The sequence below is a fragment of the Alexandromys fortis genome, unplaced genomic scaffold (assembly GCF_014885135.2).
Source record: "Alexandromys fortis isolate MF-2015 unplaced genomic scaffold, M_Fortis_MF-2015_v1.1 scaffold_136, whole genome shotgun sequence".
NCBI lineage: Eukaryota > Metazoa > Chordata > Mammalia > Rodentia > Cricetidae > Alexandromys > Alexandromys fortis.
In genome coordinates this window covers 941,439-957,261 of record NW_026068024.1, presented here as the reverse complement: position 1 = coordinate 957,261, position 15,823 = coordinate 941,439, and the positions used below count along the sequence as shown (strand labels likewise).

The following is a 15,823-nucleotide window of genomic DNA, read 5'->3' as shown; positions in this document are numbered from 1 at the left end:
ACAGGCAAGATTTGTATCTCTAACACACTCCTAGTGGCCTTTTATTTTTTTTTAAATATGTAGTTATTTATTATATATACAATATTCTGTATGCCTGTATGCCTGCGGGTCAGAAGAGGGCACAAGATCTCACTACAGATGGTTGTGAGCCACCGTGTGGTTGCTGGGAATTGAACTCAGGACCTTTGGAAGAGCAGGCAATGCTCTTAACCGCTGAGCCATCTCTCTAGGCCGGCCTTTTATTTCTTTTAATGTTTTTTTGATTAAGGTTTATTAAATAGCCCTGGCTGATTTTGACTCTCCCTTGTCCTCACAATCTGCTTGCCTCAGCCCCTGAGTGCTGGGATTATAAGTGTGGGCCAAGACACCTTGCTTTTCCTCACAGATTTTTAGAACTGTCTAAAAGCAAAATTCAGTGACCAAAACTCTTTAATTGAGGAAGGAGGAATAGGAAATAACCAACTTGATCATGGAGATGATTCTGAGCAGGTGCCGCCTTTGGAAGGTTCCTGTATAGACAGGAAACTAGCCACAGCAGCACTCAGGAGTGGCCTTGGCTTGGAGACAGATTCTGGGGCATTAGTGCTGATTAGATAGATTTGCTGTCAAACTAGTCTATTGGGCACGTGCTGTTTCTTGGCAACTGAATCCTTTGTTTAAACAATCTGAGTGCTGGTGAGGGTAAATGATCTTTTCTATTTTGGAAACCGCCTGCTCCCAGTGCCTCAGCTAAGATGCTTCCAGAGAGGTTTGCTCACCTGGTTCTGACCCTTCCTCAAGGCTGTCGGTTGCAGTTCCCGGTTCTGAAGAGGCGCTCTCCCAAAGCTGGCTGCGTTTCCTGTTGGTTCTGAGTGACAGCCAGGGCTGTCTTTGAACATGATATCAATAATACTTTTAAAAAAGCAAAAGACTTGCGCTGGAGAGATGGCTCAGTGGTTAAGAGCGCGTACTGCTCTCCTCGAGGACCTGGGTTTGAGTCCCAGCATCCACAGCTGGCACACAGTCAGCTGTAACTCTAGTTCCATCTAACACTGGCTGTGGGGCCCCTGCACTCACAGGCACACCCCCACATACACAGAACGTAAAATAGGAAAATTAAATCCTTAAGGCTTTCTGGCACTCATTCAGCTTTAAATTTTTATTTATTTTTTAATTTAAATTTTTTTGGTTTGGGCGGTGGTGGCGCACGCCTTTAATCCGAGCACGCGGGAGGCAGAGGCAGACGGATCTCTGTGAGTTCGAGGCCAGCCTGGTCTACAAGAGCTAGTTCCAGGACAGGAACCAAAAAAAGACGGAGAAACCCTGTCTCGAAAAATCAAAAAATAAATAATTTTTTTTTTTTTTTTGAGACAGGGTCTCATTCTGTAGTTCTGGCTGTTCTGAAGCTCACTATGTAGACCAGGCTATCCTTGAACTCAAAGAGATCTGCCTGCCTTTGTCTCCCAAGTGCTGGGATTTTTAGGCCTGGCTTGAATTTTTTTAAAAAATCTTTTCAGAAGCAAAGTTTGTAGTCATTTCTTCCCATACAGGGTTTGTCTGGTTTCCTAAGTATCTCCATTGTTTCTTAAAGACATTATGGCTGAAATAGATTTTTCCCAAAATTAAGTTTTTTAATTATTGGAGCTGGTCATTTACTCAGCAGGTCAGGGCACATGCCACCAAGGCTGATGACCTTTGTTCCACAGGGTGGAAGCAGAGACTTGATTCCTGCAAGAACCCCACGCCCAGTAAATCTAAAAATAAAATTGTTGAAAAGTTAGAAGCCTTCACTGCCACCTGTTAACTTCAAGGGTATTGATGGAGGTGTGTGGTATTTGGAAGCAGATTGTGGGATGCGAATTCATGCCTAGAACTTGAGAAAATCAGCATATTGAGGGTCAACTTAAACATATTTAATTGTTTCTACTTCCAATTATAGTTGATTTTATAGAATATTATAACATTAGAAGATTTTGTTTGCTTGTTTGATGAAAAACGTCCAGGCCTGGGCAGATGGCTGAGTGAACGTGCCTGTTGCACAAGTGTCAGGACCCTGGGATCCGTGTGTGATGTGGAGACGCAAACCTACAATCCCAGTCCTGGGTTGCTGCGTCAGGCAGAACCAAGACTCGCCAGCTAGTTGAAATGGCAAGTTCCAGGTTTAATGGTAGATTTTGTCTTGAAAATTAAGGTGGGGGCGGGAGAGACGGCTCCGCAGTTGAGACCTCTTGCTGCTCTTCCAGATAACCCACATCAGTGGCTTACAGCTGCCTGTAAACTCTCAGAACAAGGGTTCTGATGCCCCTCTCTGGCCTCCTCGGCACCTGGGCAACGTGGTACACATTCAAATATTCAGGTACATACATAACAACGTGGTACACATTCAAATATTCAGGTACATACATAACAACGTGGTACACATTCAAATATTCAGGTACATACATAACAACGTGGTACACATTCAAATATTCAGGTACATACATAACAACGTGGTACACATTCAAATATTCAGGTACATACATAACAACGTGGTACACATTCAAATATTCAGGTACATACATAACAACGTGGTACACATTCAAATATTCAGGTACATACATAACAACGTGGTACACATTCAAATATTCAGGTACATACATAACAACGTGGTACACATTCAAATATTCAGGTACATACATAACAACGTGGTACACATTCAAATATTCAGGTACATACATAACAACGTGGTACACATTCAAATATTCAGGTACATACATAACAACGTGGTACACATTCAAATATTCAGGTACATACATAACAACGTGGTACACATTCAAATATTCAGGTACATACATAACAACGTGGTACACATTCAAATATTCAGGTACATACATAACAACGTGGTACACATTCAAATATTCAGGTACATACATAACAACGTGGTACACATTCAAATATTCAGGTACATACATAACAACGTGGTACACATTCAAATATTCAGGTATATACATAACAACGTGGTACACATTCAAATATTCAGGTACATACATAACAACGTACACATTCAAATATTCAGGTATATACATAACAACGTGGTACACATTCAAATATTCAGGTACATAGCAAATACATTTTTAAAATATGTAAGATGGAAAAGTGAGGAAGACATTCTGAGTCAACCTCTGACCTCAGAACATGCCTCCCTCATACACATGTGTATGTACCACATCCCACAAACATGTCACTGAGAAGTGATTTCCATGGAGTTTTATCACCCTCATTTATTATTTCTTTGTTTCTTTTTCTTTTCTCTCATGGTTCTTTTCTTTCCTTTTTTTTTTTTTCTTGAGATAAGTCTCCTGTAGCCTAGGCTAGTCTCAAACCGCGTGGTCGTGGATGGCCTTGAAGGCCTGATAACAGACTCTGACTCCCAGGTGCCAGGATTACAGGAGTGTGTTAGTATGTGTACCTGACACAAAGTTCATCTTTAAGAATCTGCTAAAACCGGGCCTTGGTTAATCCCAGCACTCAGGAGGATCTCTATGAGTTCGAGGCCAGCCTGGTCTACAAAGAAAGTTCCAGACATCCAGAACTGTTAAACAGAAAGACCCGGTCTCAAAACCCCCTCACCAAAAAAAAAAAAAAAAAATCCTGTTAAGATGGCTCAGCTGGTAAAGGCGCTTGCTGCCACACCTGAGTTTCATCCTTGATGGAAGTAGAGAATCAATTCCTGAAAGTTGTCCTTTGACCTCCACAGGTGCATTGTGTTCACACACATACACACAATATAAAACAATATTTATGAAAAGAGGAAGGGTTAAAATTTTCCAGTTTATGGAAATGTTTATGGAACATTCCAGTAAACTACCTCATTTTGCATTCCATCGGCATTGTATGAGGTCTCTAATGTTTCCAGATCCTTCCCAGAATTTTTTTTTTTTTTTTTTGAGACCAAGGTTTCTCTGTGTAGCCTTGGTTGTCCTGGAATTCACACTGTAGACCAGGCCAACCTTGACTTCTAGAGATCCGCTTGCCTCTGTCTCCTGAGTGCTGGAATTAAAGGCGTGTGTCTGGCCATCCAGCAGTTGTTAATGTATACCCACAGGTAGAGGTCAGAGTTTCTGTGTACAAGTCTTACAAGGCCTTTTTCTTTTCTTTTTCTTTTCTTTTTTTTTCAGCTAGGGCCTTGGTCTTCGGTTTCTCAGGCTGGCTTCAAACTTGCAACAATCCTCCTGCCTCAGCCTCCCAAGTACACCATCACTCTATTAAACAAGCATACCTTATTTCTGATAGAGAGAGGCTTAGGGATCCAACCCAAAGCCTCTTGCAAGCTAAGCAAGCATCCTACCACTGAGCTCCATCCCTAGGCTTGAGAGTGGAGAAGCGGAATTAGAAACCGGATGCCAGCTGGAAGGTGGTGGCGCACGCCTTTAATCCCAGCACTCCGGAGGCAGAGGCAGACAGATCTCTGTGAGTTCGAGGCCAGCCTGGTCTACAAGAGCTACTTCTAGGACAGGCTGCAAAGCTACAGAGAAATCCTGTCTTGAACCCCCCCCCCCACAAAGAAACCGGATGCTTTTAGTTCCTTTCCTTTCTTTATTTCAATAAATAGGTGTCCAGATCTTCAGCTACCCTACCCCAGAGGCTCTTATGTGGCTAAATTATGTTCCAGATTGAATGTATTCACGAAAGCTTTGTATCTGTTCTGTGTCCTTGTTTATCAGAATTTCTTGCATGTTATCTGATCTATAGCACCGGAATAAATACATTGCTTTAAGTGAATTCAGAACAGATGTGGGAGGTATAGGACCCAGGGCAGCTTGATACACACACACCTGCCAGCCAACACAGGAAGGTAGGCAATATCCGGTTCCAAGAAAGACCACAAACTGAGACCACCCATGCTCCACCCAGGAACAGACCATCCAAAGGAAATTCCTAACGTTCCAATTATTCACATGACGTCCCTTAGCCCAGCACACACCCATTCAGCAGGGCACCTCTAGACAAGTCTGTCGATCAGGGGTCCTGAACCTTAAAAAAAAAATTCCTCTGTTGTTATAAAAACCCCACCCTAACTGTGCTCAGGACTCTCCAATCACGCCAATACTTTGGGCACAAAGAGTCCGAGTTCACAAACTTGTGTAAAAATAAAGGCTCTTTGCTTTTACATATGGGACTAGGTCTCTTTGTTGGTTTTGGGGGAACTCTGCAGATCTGGGTGTAACAGGAGGTATTTCTGCAGTCCTACTGTGAGTTTAAGGGTAGCTCCGTTGTATAATTCAGTTATAAACTGGTTTTTCTGTTGACTAGAGAGATTGCATGCTTCAGTTAATCTATGCTCACCGTAAGAAACGGGGTGCAGAGATTGTGTGGAAATACTGGGGCAGCTGCAGTGGAAGTGCAGAGCTGTGCAGGTGATTTCAGACAGGTGGGCACAGAAGCATCTCCGGTTACCAGTGCTTTGTCCTGATCGGTAATCAGCTAGTTTCCTTGTTATACGCGATAGTCCCTTAGTGCTCATCAAGTAGCGTGGCCTCTGAATTAGGACATCTGTCTTCCAGATAGCACACCACACCTTGGCAGTCTTAAGCATAAACAACCCCTGAAATCAATAGATTTTCCAACAGACTTGGGAGAGAAGTTATTGTGCTTAGACATTAAGGTTCCTGTTTCGGTTTTCCACAGTAGACAAAGTCTACTGGATTGGACTTTGTTCAGTTAGAATGAAGATAAGGTAAGGGTGTGTGTATATTTTAAACACCATAACATGGGCCTAAGTATGATAACTTGAGTTTTGTGGTGCCAATTATTAATATCAGCAATCACATTCAAATCATATCTTCACTTTTTAAAAAAAGATGTATTTGTTTGTCTGCATGCATGTCTATGTGAGGGCGTCAGATCCCCTGGAACCGCAGTTACAGACAGCTGTGAGCTGCCATGTGGGTGCTGGGAATTGAACTCTGGTCCTCTAGAAGAGCAGCCAGTGCTCTTAACTGCAGAGTCATTTCTCCAGCCGCAGTATCTTCACATTTTTAAAATAAGTGATTTAAAAAAAAAAAAAGATCAGAACTGGTAGATCATGTCTTTTAATCCTTTTATCTCCGTACCTAGCTTTTTCCTATTTGTACGTATTGTTTTTCTTGGGCTTTACCCTTCTATACCTAGCAATACAATATAAGGGTTTATTTTATTTTATTTTTCGAGACAGGGTTTCTCTGTACCTTTGGAGACTGTCCTGGAACTAGCTCTTATAGACCAGGCTGGTCTCGAACTCACAGAGATCCGCCTGCCTCTGCCTCCCAAGTGCTGGGATTAAAGGCGTGCGCCACCACCGCCTGGCACAATATAAGGTTTTACTCATATAGCATGTTTATATTTATTTATTTATGTGCAAGAGAATGTTGTGTGTGTGGGCACTCGTGCGTGTGTCATGTGCATGTGCATGAATCACATCACACACGAAGAGGTCAGAGGACAACATAAACAAGTTGAGTCTTCCTCTATCGTATGGATGTGGGGATCCAGCTCAGGTCAGGTTTGGAACAAGTTCCTATACTCGCTGAGCCATCTTGTCTACCCAACGGTACATGTTTATTAGAGTTGCTTTGGCAAAGGTTTCACGTTTAGTATTCTAAAACATGTTTACCTTTCTAGAGATGTCTATTGGCACAATTCGTATTTGAATAACAAGCTATTATACTTTATAAAGGATTTATTATCTCATTTTGTTTAAATAGTGTTTTCTTTCCCTTGGCAATACTGACATTTTGGACTGTATAACTTTTTTGTCTGTAACTTTTGGGAGTCGGTTCCCTCTTTTTACAATGTGGGTTCTGAGACTTGAGTCACCTCATCAGTCTCCAAAGTGTAGTCTGGGTTTGTTAAAACTTGATCTCAACTGGTGGTAATTTGTCCCTAGGGAACACTTAGTAAGGTCCAAAGTCATTGTTGGTTGTCGCAGCTGAAAGGAAGAGCTGTTTGCATCTAGTAAAGGACACTGCTCAACATCCTACATACAAGGCACAGAATAGTGCCAATAAAATGTCGAGCGTGATTCCTCCCTGCTCCAACACACTAAAAAAAAAATAAATAAATAAATAAATAAAACAAATTAAAAAAAAGAAAGAAAGAAATTCCTAGGTCCCCCCCCCCCCAAGTGTATTCGGGTGTGTCCAGCCTTGTCTGGTGTTTAATCTACCTGAAGCCCAAGGACAGAATGAGAAAAATTTATTCAAAGTGAGTGAGTTTTCTGAGCTTCTTCAGTGCAGAAGGAAGTCGTGCATGGATAATTGCTCTGATATAAATTCATTCCACATATAAACAAATGATCCACTTCCATCATCAGTATAACCCAGGATGGAGGTAGCAGGGTAGCAGCAAGTGTATTTCTGTATTTTTTCTTTTAGACTACTCACTCTTGGGGTGGAGCTAAGGAGGACCTTGAACTCCTGGTCCTCCTGCCTCTGCCTAAGGCTAGGCTTACAGGACGGTACTAGCTTGCCTGAAGTAAAGAACAAAACAGAAACAAACAAAAACAAAAACCCTCATGGTTTGCTGTGTTCTTAATGAAATCTTTATTTAAATTCTATAGTATTATACCATGTTATTTTTGTAGTATATGAGACATCACTTTAAGCCATGTTTCTTATATCTCATTATAGTTTTATAAGACTGGACAGGTGGGCTGGGCTCCACTCTCCTGCCCTCCTCTGTTTTCAAGCAGTTCCGTTCCCTGGTGACAGAGCACTCAAATATCAGTGTGGTGGTGTGAGGAAAAATGGCCCCATAATCTCATATTTTAGATGCTTGGTTATCAGGGTGTACTTGGGAGGGATTGGGAGATGCCTTGTAGGAAGAAGTGTGTCACTAGGGGTGCATTTTGAGGTTTCCAAAGCCCAAGCCAGGCCCAGGGTTTCTCTCTTCCTGCTCCCGCAGGTCTAGATGTAGAGTTCCAGCACCTGTCGGCCTGCATGCCTCCAGGCTTCCTACAGTGACAATAACGGACTAAGCCTCTGAAACCCTGCAACCCCACCCCCCCAATTAAATGCTCTCTTTTATAAAAGTTGTCAAGGTCATGGTGGTGTCTCTTCACAGCAGATCTGACCAAGAGGAGTCATTTCCTTCCTTCCTTCCTTCTTTTCTTCCTTCCTTCCTTCCTTCCTTCCTTCCTTCCTTCCTCCCTCCCTCCCTCCCTCCCTCCCTCCCTCCCTCCCTCCCTTCCTTCCTTCCTTCCTTCCTTCTTTTTATTTATTTATTGTTCTTTTTTTAAAGATTTATTTATTATGTGTACAGCATTCCTTCCCTGTGTGCCCGCATACCAGAAGGGGGCGCCAGGTCTCATTACAGATGGTTGCGAGCCACCATGTGGTTGCTGGGAATTGAACTCAGCTCTTAACCACTGAGCCATCTCTCCAGCCCCCTTATTTATTGGTTTTTTGAGACAGGTTTTCTCTGTACTTTTGGAGCCTGTCCTGGAACTAGCTCTTGTAGACCAGGCTGGCTCAAACTCGCAGAGATCCGCCTGCCTCTGCCTCCCAAGTGCTGGGATTAAAGGTGTGCGCCACCACCGCCCAGCCTGAGTCATTCTTATCAAACCACTTCAAGAACAATGTCAGATCTCTTACTGGGATAGAAATTTAGAAACGTCAAAAGTTCCACCACACAAGTGACAGATCTCTGCAGTTTTACATTTTTGTTACTGTTGTTGTTTGAGACAGGGTTTCTCTGTGTAGCCCTGCTGTCCTGGAACTTGCTTTTTAGACCAGGTTGGCCTCGAACTCACAGAAATCTGCGTGCTTCTGCCTCCTGAGTCATGGGGTTAAAGGTGTGCGCCGCCACTGCCCAGCTGCAGTTTGACATTTGTGATACCAAAAGAGGGCTTGGAGAGATGGCTCAGTACATAAAGTGCTTGCCACCCAACATGGGGACTTGCGTGTGAATCCCCAGCACTGTAAAAAAAAGCCAAGCTTGTGGATCTGTCACCTCATGCTGGCTGGAGCAGAGTTAGGTAGGCAGATCACCAGAGACTGATGGCCAACCAATCTAGACACATTAGTGCGTTTCAGGTTCATGAGAGACCCTGTGTAATGGAAAAATAAAATGCTGCAGGTTCCCCGAGGGGCTGCAGTAGGCAGCGGGCCACGAGACCATGCCGCAGGTCTCCGAAGGCGGCTGGTCCTGGGCAGGGAGCCACACAGTGGTTGGCAAGAGACAGAGACATGGATAGGCATGCAATGCTGAGTGAGGTTGGATATTTAGTCAGTGGATTATGGAAGGGAAGGGGGGAAGGGAGAAAAGGGAGAGAGAGAAATAGAAGGGGGGGAGAAGTAGGTAGAAGAGAGAGACAGAAGCTGCCTCTTCCAGAGGGAGATAGAAAAGGGACTCAGGCTGGAAGCTGAAGATCAGCTTGCCTCAGTGGAGCATGACTTGTCTCTTAAAGGGACAGAGCAGACCATTACACCCTGTCTTCAAAAACTGGATAGAAAGCAATAGAGAATCCTGACATTGATCTCTGCCCCTCACACCTGCCCCCTCACCAAGTCCCATATCTGCCTGGGCCACACAGTGAGACCCTGTCTAAAATACAAAACAACAAAAACAAGGACTGGGGATACAGCTCAGTGGTAGCTTACTTGCCTAGCTTGCACAAGGACCTGGATTCAGGTCTCAGCCCTGCAAAATAAAACCCAGCTTCCCCCAGATGGTGGAGACCAAAGGACATGGAAGAAGCCTACCACCCTGGAACAATCTGAAACTGTTGTTGCCACAAGAAAATTCTGTCTGTTTCATCTGGGGCACTCCAGCAGCCCCTGACACAGACTCACAATGTAGCCTGCGTGAGCTCCTGAGATTTGATCCCAAGCATAGGGGTGGAGGAAGTTGGAGTGAGAACTAACTTCCAAAAACAAAGCTACTTTTGTATTTTATTAATAGGCTAAATTTCTTAAGGAGTTTCTCCCCTTGAATGCGGAGAGAAATAAGCTCCAGGATTTATGATTAATTTCAGCGCACTTCAAGAGGGAAAAGCAGCGTATGCCTAGCAGGGGGGCGGGGGTGTGTTCAAGTAACAGCAGTATGAGCAGAGCCATTATTCATGGGGCAACTGGGTGACACCCACAGACACCTCCAGTGTGTCATCTCCTTTAGATCTTGCAATTAAGAGAACATAATCGCATCAGAGTGCTGCATACTCAGGGTGTGTGTGTGTGTGTGTGTGTGTGTGTGTGTGTGCACATGCAGCGCACGCGCACCAGAAACAGACCCTAGGTGTCTCTCTTCCTTGTTCTTCACCTTACATTTTTTTTCCATTCCATTTACTTATCTATGACTTAGTGCATATGCCCCACAGCTTGCACGTGGATGTCGGAGGACAAGTCCTCTCCTCCCGCTTTGTGGATCCTGGACATCACACTCAGGTCAGCAGTCATGGTAATAAGCTTCTTTACCCACTGTCTTGCTAGCCTCCACCTTATTTTTTTTAAATTGATTTTATTGAGCTCTACATTTTTCTCTGTTCCCCTCTGTTCCTCTCCCCTCCACTTCTACCCTCTCCCATGGTCCCCATGCTCCCAATATACTCAGTATTTCCCATGTAGATTAGAACCACGTATGTCTCTCTTATTTATTTATTTATTTAGAGACAGAGTCTTTCACTAAACCTGGAGCTCACCAGTTTGGCAAGCTGGCTTACCAGCACCCAGCACTGGGAAAGACACACACTACCATGCCACCGTGCCTGGTTTCTTAGATGGGGCTGGGGACCTGAACCCAGGTCCTCATGCAGCAAGCACGTCCCTGGCAGCCATCCCTCCAGCCCCCAAACACTATCGTTTTGTGCTGTAATTTTACAAAGTACTTTTTCAAAATTATATTTTATGACATTTTAGAAACATGTTTAAACTGTTGCCTAGAAGGGAGCTGACATTTACCGTATGACTCAGATTTATATGCTGTACTTAGATGTATTATTCAAATTAAACTACTCAGATATATAAAGACAGGAAAAAGATTAAAATTTGTTACATGCCAGGGAGCCAGTTATAATACAGCGATAAGGAGCTTGAGGAGAAGAGCGGATGTGTTACCTTCTCAGTGTGGGATTTGTTGCCTCCATCCTGCCGCTCCTCGTCAATAAAAACCACCCAACGAGCCTGTATTATACACGACCCTGACGTATGGGACTCAAGAAGGAGGGCCCTGTCATGCAATGGCTCCATCCACAGAGAGCTCAGCTGAGCTTGCTCACTAAGGCCGCCTCACACTAAACACAAAGCATTCCTGCAAACTAGTTATGGAGTAACTACTCTATTTCTCTAGCTAGGCTGCAGGCAAACGTTTAAAGGAGCCATTTACCAGTCTCTCCATAAACTTACAGTAAGTGCTGGCTGTCTAGCTTAGAAATCAAATTTTTTTTTCTAAATATTTATTTACTTATTTATTATGTATACAATATTCTATCTGTGTGTATCCCTGCAGGCCAGAAGAGGGCACCAAACCTCATTACAGATGGTTGTGAGCCACCATGTGGTTGCTGGGAACTGAAATCAGGACCTCTGGAAGAGCAGGCAGTGCTCTTAACCACTGAGCCATCTCTCCAGCCCCTTAGAAATCAAATTTTACCTCAAAATACAGTACTGCATTCTGACTGTTAAGTGCAAAGAAGTATTCATGTCATAATTCCAGGGTAAATTTTTTTTTTTTGATTTTTCGAGACAGGGTTTCTCTGTGGCTTTGGAGCCTGTCCTGGAACTAGCTCTTGTAGACCAGGCTGGTCTCGAACTCGCAGAGATCCGCTTGCCTCTGTCTCCCAAGTGCTGGGATTAAAGGTGTGCGCCACCACCGCCCGGCTAGGGTAAATTTTTATTACATTTTTGTTTTGTTTTGTTTCAAGACAGGGTTTCTCTATGTAGTCTTGGCTGTCCTGGATCTCACTTTGTAGACGAGGCTGGCTTCAAATTCAGAGATCCACATGCCTCTGCCTTCTGAGTGCTGGGATTAAAGATGTGTGCTATATTTATGTATTTGTGTATGTGCACATGTGCCGTCTGTGGCGGTCAGAAGACAACCTGAGGGGTTAATGCCGGCCTTCCCTATGTGAGTCTTGGGAATTGAACTCATATTGTCAGGCTTGGCCTCTGAGCTTTCTTGCCAGCCTGGGCTGGGGATTTCCTTCTCTTTAAAAAAAAAAAAAAAAATGAAACCAAATAGAAGACCCGATTATCAGTCCATACATCTTTGAACACCTGATCTTTGATAAAGAAGCAAAAAATACCAAATGGAAAAAAGAAAGCTATTTAACAAGTGGTGCTGACATAACTGGATATCAACATGTAGAAGAATGAAAACAGACCCATATCTATCACCACGCACAAAACTCAAGTCCAAATGGATCAAAGACCTCAACATAAAGCCAACCACACTGAACCTTACAGAAGAGAAAGTGGGAAGTACACTTGAACACATTGGCACAGGGAACCACTTCTTAAATATAACCCCAGTAGCACAGACACTGAGAGAAACAATTAATAAATGGGACCTCCTGAAACTGAAAAGCTTCTGTAAAGCAAAAAACACAGTCAACAAGACAAAACAACAGCCTACAGAATGGGAAAGATCTTCACTAACCCCACATCAGACAGAGGTCTGATCTCCAAAATATACAAAGAACTCAAGAAATTGGACACCAAAAGATCACATAATCCAATAAAAAAAAATGGAGTACAGGAGTACAGACCTAAACAGAGAACTTTCAACAGAGGAATCTAAAATGGCTGAAAGACACTTAAGGAAATGTTCAACATCCTTAGTCATCAGAGAAATGCAAATCAAAACAACTCTGAGATTCCATCTTTTACCTGTAAGAATGGCCAAGATCAAAAACTCTGATGACAGCTTATGCTGGAGAGGTTGTGGGGAAAAGGGAACACTTCTGCATTGCTGGCAGGAATGCAAGCTGGTACAACCCCTTTGGATGTCAGTGTGGCGATTTCTAAGAAAATTAGGAAGCAACCTTCCTCAAGACCCAGTAATACCACTTTTGGGTATATATCTAAAGAATGCTCAATCGTGCCACAAAGACATGTGCTCAACTATGTTCATAGCAGCTTTGTTTTTCATAACCAGAATCTGGAAATAACCTAAATGCCCCTTGATTGAAGAATGGATAAGAAAAATGTGGTACATTTACACAATGGAGTACTATACAACAGAAAAAAACCCCGACATCTTGAATTTTGCAGGAAAATGGATAAAGCTAGAAAACATTATTTTGAGTTGAGGTGACCCAGACCCAGAAAGACAATTATCACATGTACTCACTCATAGGTGGTTTTTTAAATATAAAGCAAATAAAGCCAGCCTACAAACCACAATCCCAGAGAACTTAAACAACAATGAGGACAGTAAGAGAGACTTACATAGATCTAATCTACAGGGGAAGTAGAAAAAGACAAGATCTCCTGAGTAAATTGGGAGCATGAGGACCTTGCGGGAGGGTTAAAGTGGGGAGGGGAGAGGTAGCGAGGGGAGCAGAGAAAACTATAGAGCTCAATAAAAATTAATAAAAAAAAGGTTTATTTATTTATTTTGGTGTTTTGTCCGCATATGTGTCTGTGCACCGTGTGCATGTGGTGCCCTCGGGAGCCAGAGAGAGCATCAGATCCCCTGGAGCTGCTATACAGGCACTAGGAGTTGAACTCAGGTCCTCTGGAAGAGCAGCCATTGCTTTAACCATGGAGCCCTCTCTCCAACCCAGGGGATTTTCTTTTCTTTTCTTTTGGCATGGGGGTTCAAGACAAGGTTTCTCTGTGTACCTCTGATTGTCCTAGAACTCACTCAGTAGATCAGGCTGGCCTTGAACTCAAGCCATCCACCTGCCTCTGCCTCCTAAGCGGTGGTAACAAAAGTGTATGCCATCACCCCGGGGCTGGGTTTTTTCTTGTTTAATGCTTCAAGTCAAGGTTTCCCAACCATTTTCACATTCAGACACAGTTACAGGATGACAGTATTTATGGATATGTGCCTGGAAGCAGTCAGGCTTCTGGAGAAGTTCTCAGTGCCCTGGGTGTGATACCTCCACTTGGACCTGCTGTGGCGAACCTGTGTTAAAAGCTGCAGGTCTACTTTGGACAGGGTTCTCACCAAAGCAGCAGGAGCTTTGCTGTAGCACCACGAGACAAAATTTGTTAAAAACAAAATCAATCAAACAAAAAGCTCTCTTACTGGGGCTGGAGAGATGGCTCAGAGGTTAAGAGCATTGCCTGCTCTTCCAAAGGTCCTGAGTTCAATTCCCAGCAACCACATGGTGGCTCACAACCATCTGTAATGGGGTCTGGTGCCCTCTTCTGGCCTTCAGGCATACACACAGAATACTGTATACAGAATAAATAAATTAAATTTTTAAAAAAAGCCCTCTTACTTGGGCTGCAGAGATGGTTCAATCAAGAGTACACACTGCAGGCTGGGCAGTGGTGGTGCACGGCTTTAATCCCAACACTCGGAGGCTGAGGGAGGTGGATCTCTGAGATGGAGGCCAGTCTGGCCTACAGATCAAGTTCAATGACAGCCAGAGCTACACAGAGAAACCCTGTGCCAACAACTAGAACCAAAATAAACAAAGAGTGCGTAGCGCTTCTGCAGGGGACCCAGGTTCAGCGCCACCTCCATGTTGGATGCCTGGCAGCCGCTGGTAACTCCAGCTCCAGGGATCCAGTGCTCTGGCCTCTGAGGGCATCTGCTCGCTCATGTATAGTATACCCTCCCCTACGCTTGATTAAAAACAGATCTTCTAAAAAGTCATTTGGAGAAATAACAGTTCTCTATTTCTTCTAAGGGACCTAGCTCCATTCATTCTGAAATGAGAGCTTAGTTTCAGCAGCAGATCAGAACCTGGATACTGTGGGTGCTTTAGAGGCTAAAATGTATTTGCTTAGTTTAAGCTCTTCAAATGTATTAATTTTGGGCAGCCTAGAGTTTCTAAAAACTTAAATACATTTTTCACTGCGATGTCTGGTGTGGAGGAGGCTAGAGCCATCTGACTAGGGTTTTGGGAACTGAACTCAGGTCATCTGGCAAAGCAGCCAGTGCTGTTACTGCTGAGTCATCTTCTGTCCAGAGGAAAGAAAGATACCCTCCTCCCCCATTCTCTGAAGAGCTTTCGAGCCTGTCCTGGAAATCACTCTGTAGACCAAGACCAGGCTGGCCTCAAACTCACAGAGATCCACCTGTCTCTGCCTCCTGGGTGCTGGGATTAAAGGTATGTGCCACTGTCCAGCTGGAGTAAAGGTTCCTTTTTTTTTTTTCAAAGCCTACAGCACCCGGTATTCCCAGGCGGTCTCCCATCCAAGTACTAACCAGGTCTGACCCTGCTTAGCAAGTACTAACCAGGTCTGACCCTGCTTAGCTTCCGAGATCAGACAAGATCAGGTGTGTTCAGGGTGGTATGGCCTTAGACTGAAGTAAAGATTCTTAAATGTAAGTTAGAGAATGAAAACAGGGTTTGTTGCGGGAGGTCCTTCCGCCCCTCCAACACCTGATCTAATAGTTCATTTAAACAAAACCTTAGATGGTGATAAAGATTTGAATAGTCCAAGAAAACTGACAGCTGAAGCAGAAAAGGAACTGACAATGATTGAGGAAAAATTACAGGAGGCACATGTGGATAGGGTGAACCCAAATCTTAGCTGCATCCTAGTCATATTGCCTTCCAGAATTTCTCCTACAGGGATTCTAATGCAGAGGGAAGATATTATTTTAGAGTGGATATTTATACCTAATAAACCAAGTAAAAAATTAAAAACTTATGTGGAAAAAGTCTCTGAATTAATTATAAAAGGTAAGCTGAGACTTCGTCAACTAGCAG

At 43.6% G+C, this 15,823-nt stretch overlaps 1 pseudogene; it reads right to left on the bottom strand.

Annotated features, from left to right (window-relative positions):
- Positions 1-15,266: 15,266 nt before the first annotated feature.
- On the bottom strand, positions 15,267-15,415 carry LOC126514579 (uncharacterized; annotated as a pseudogene).
- Positions 15,416-15,823: the final 408 nt, after the last annotated feature.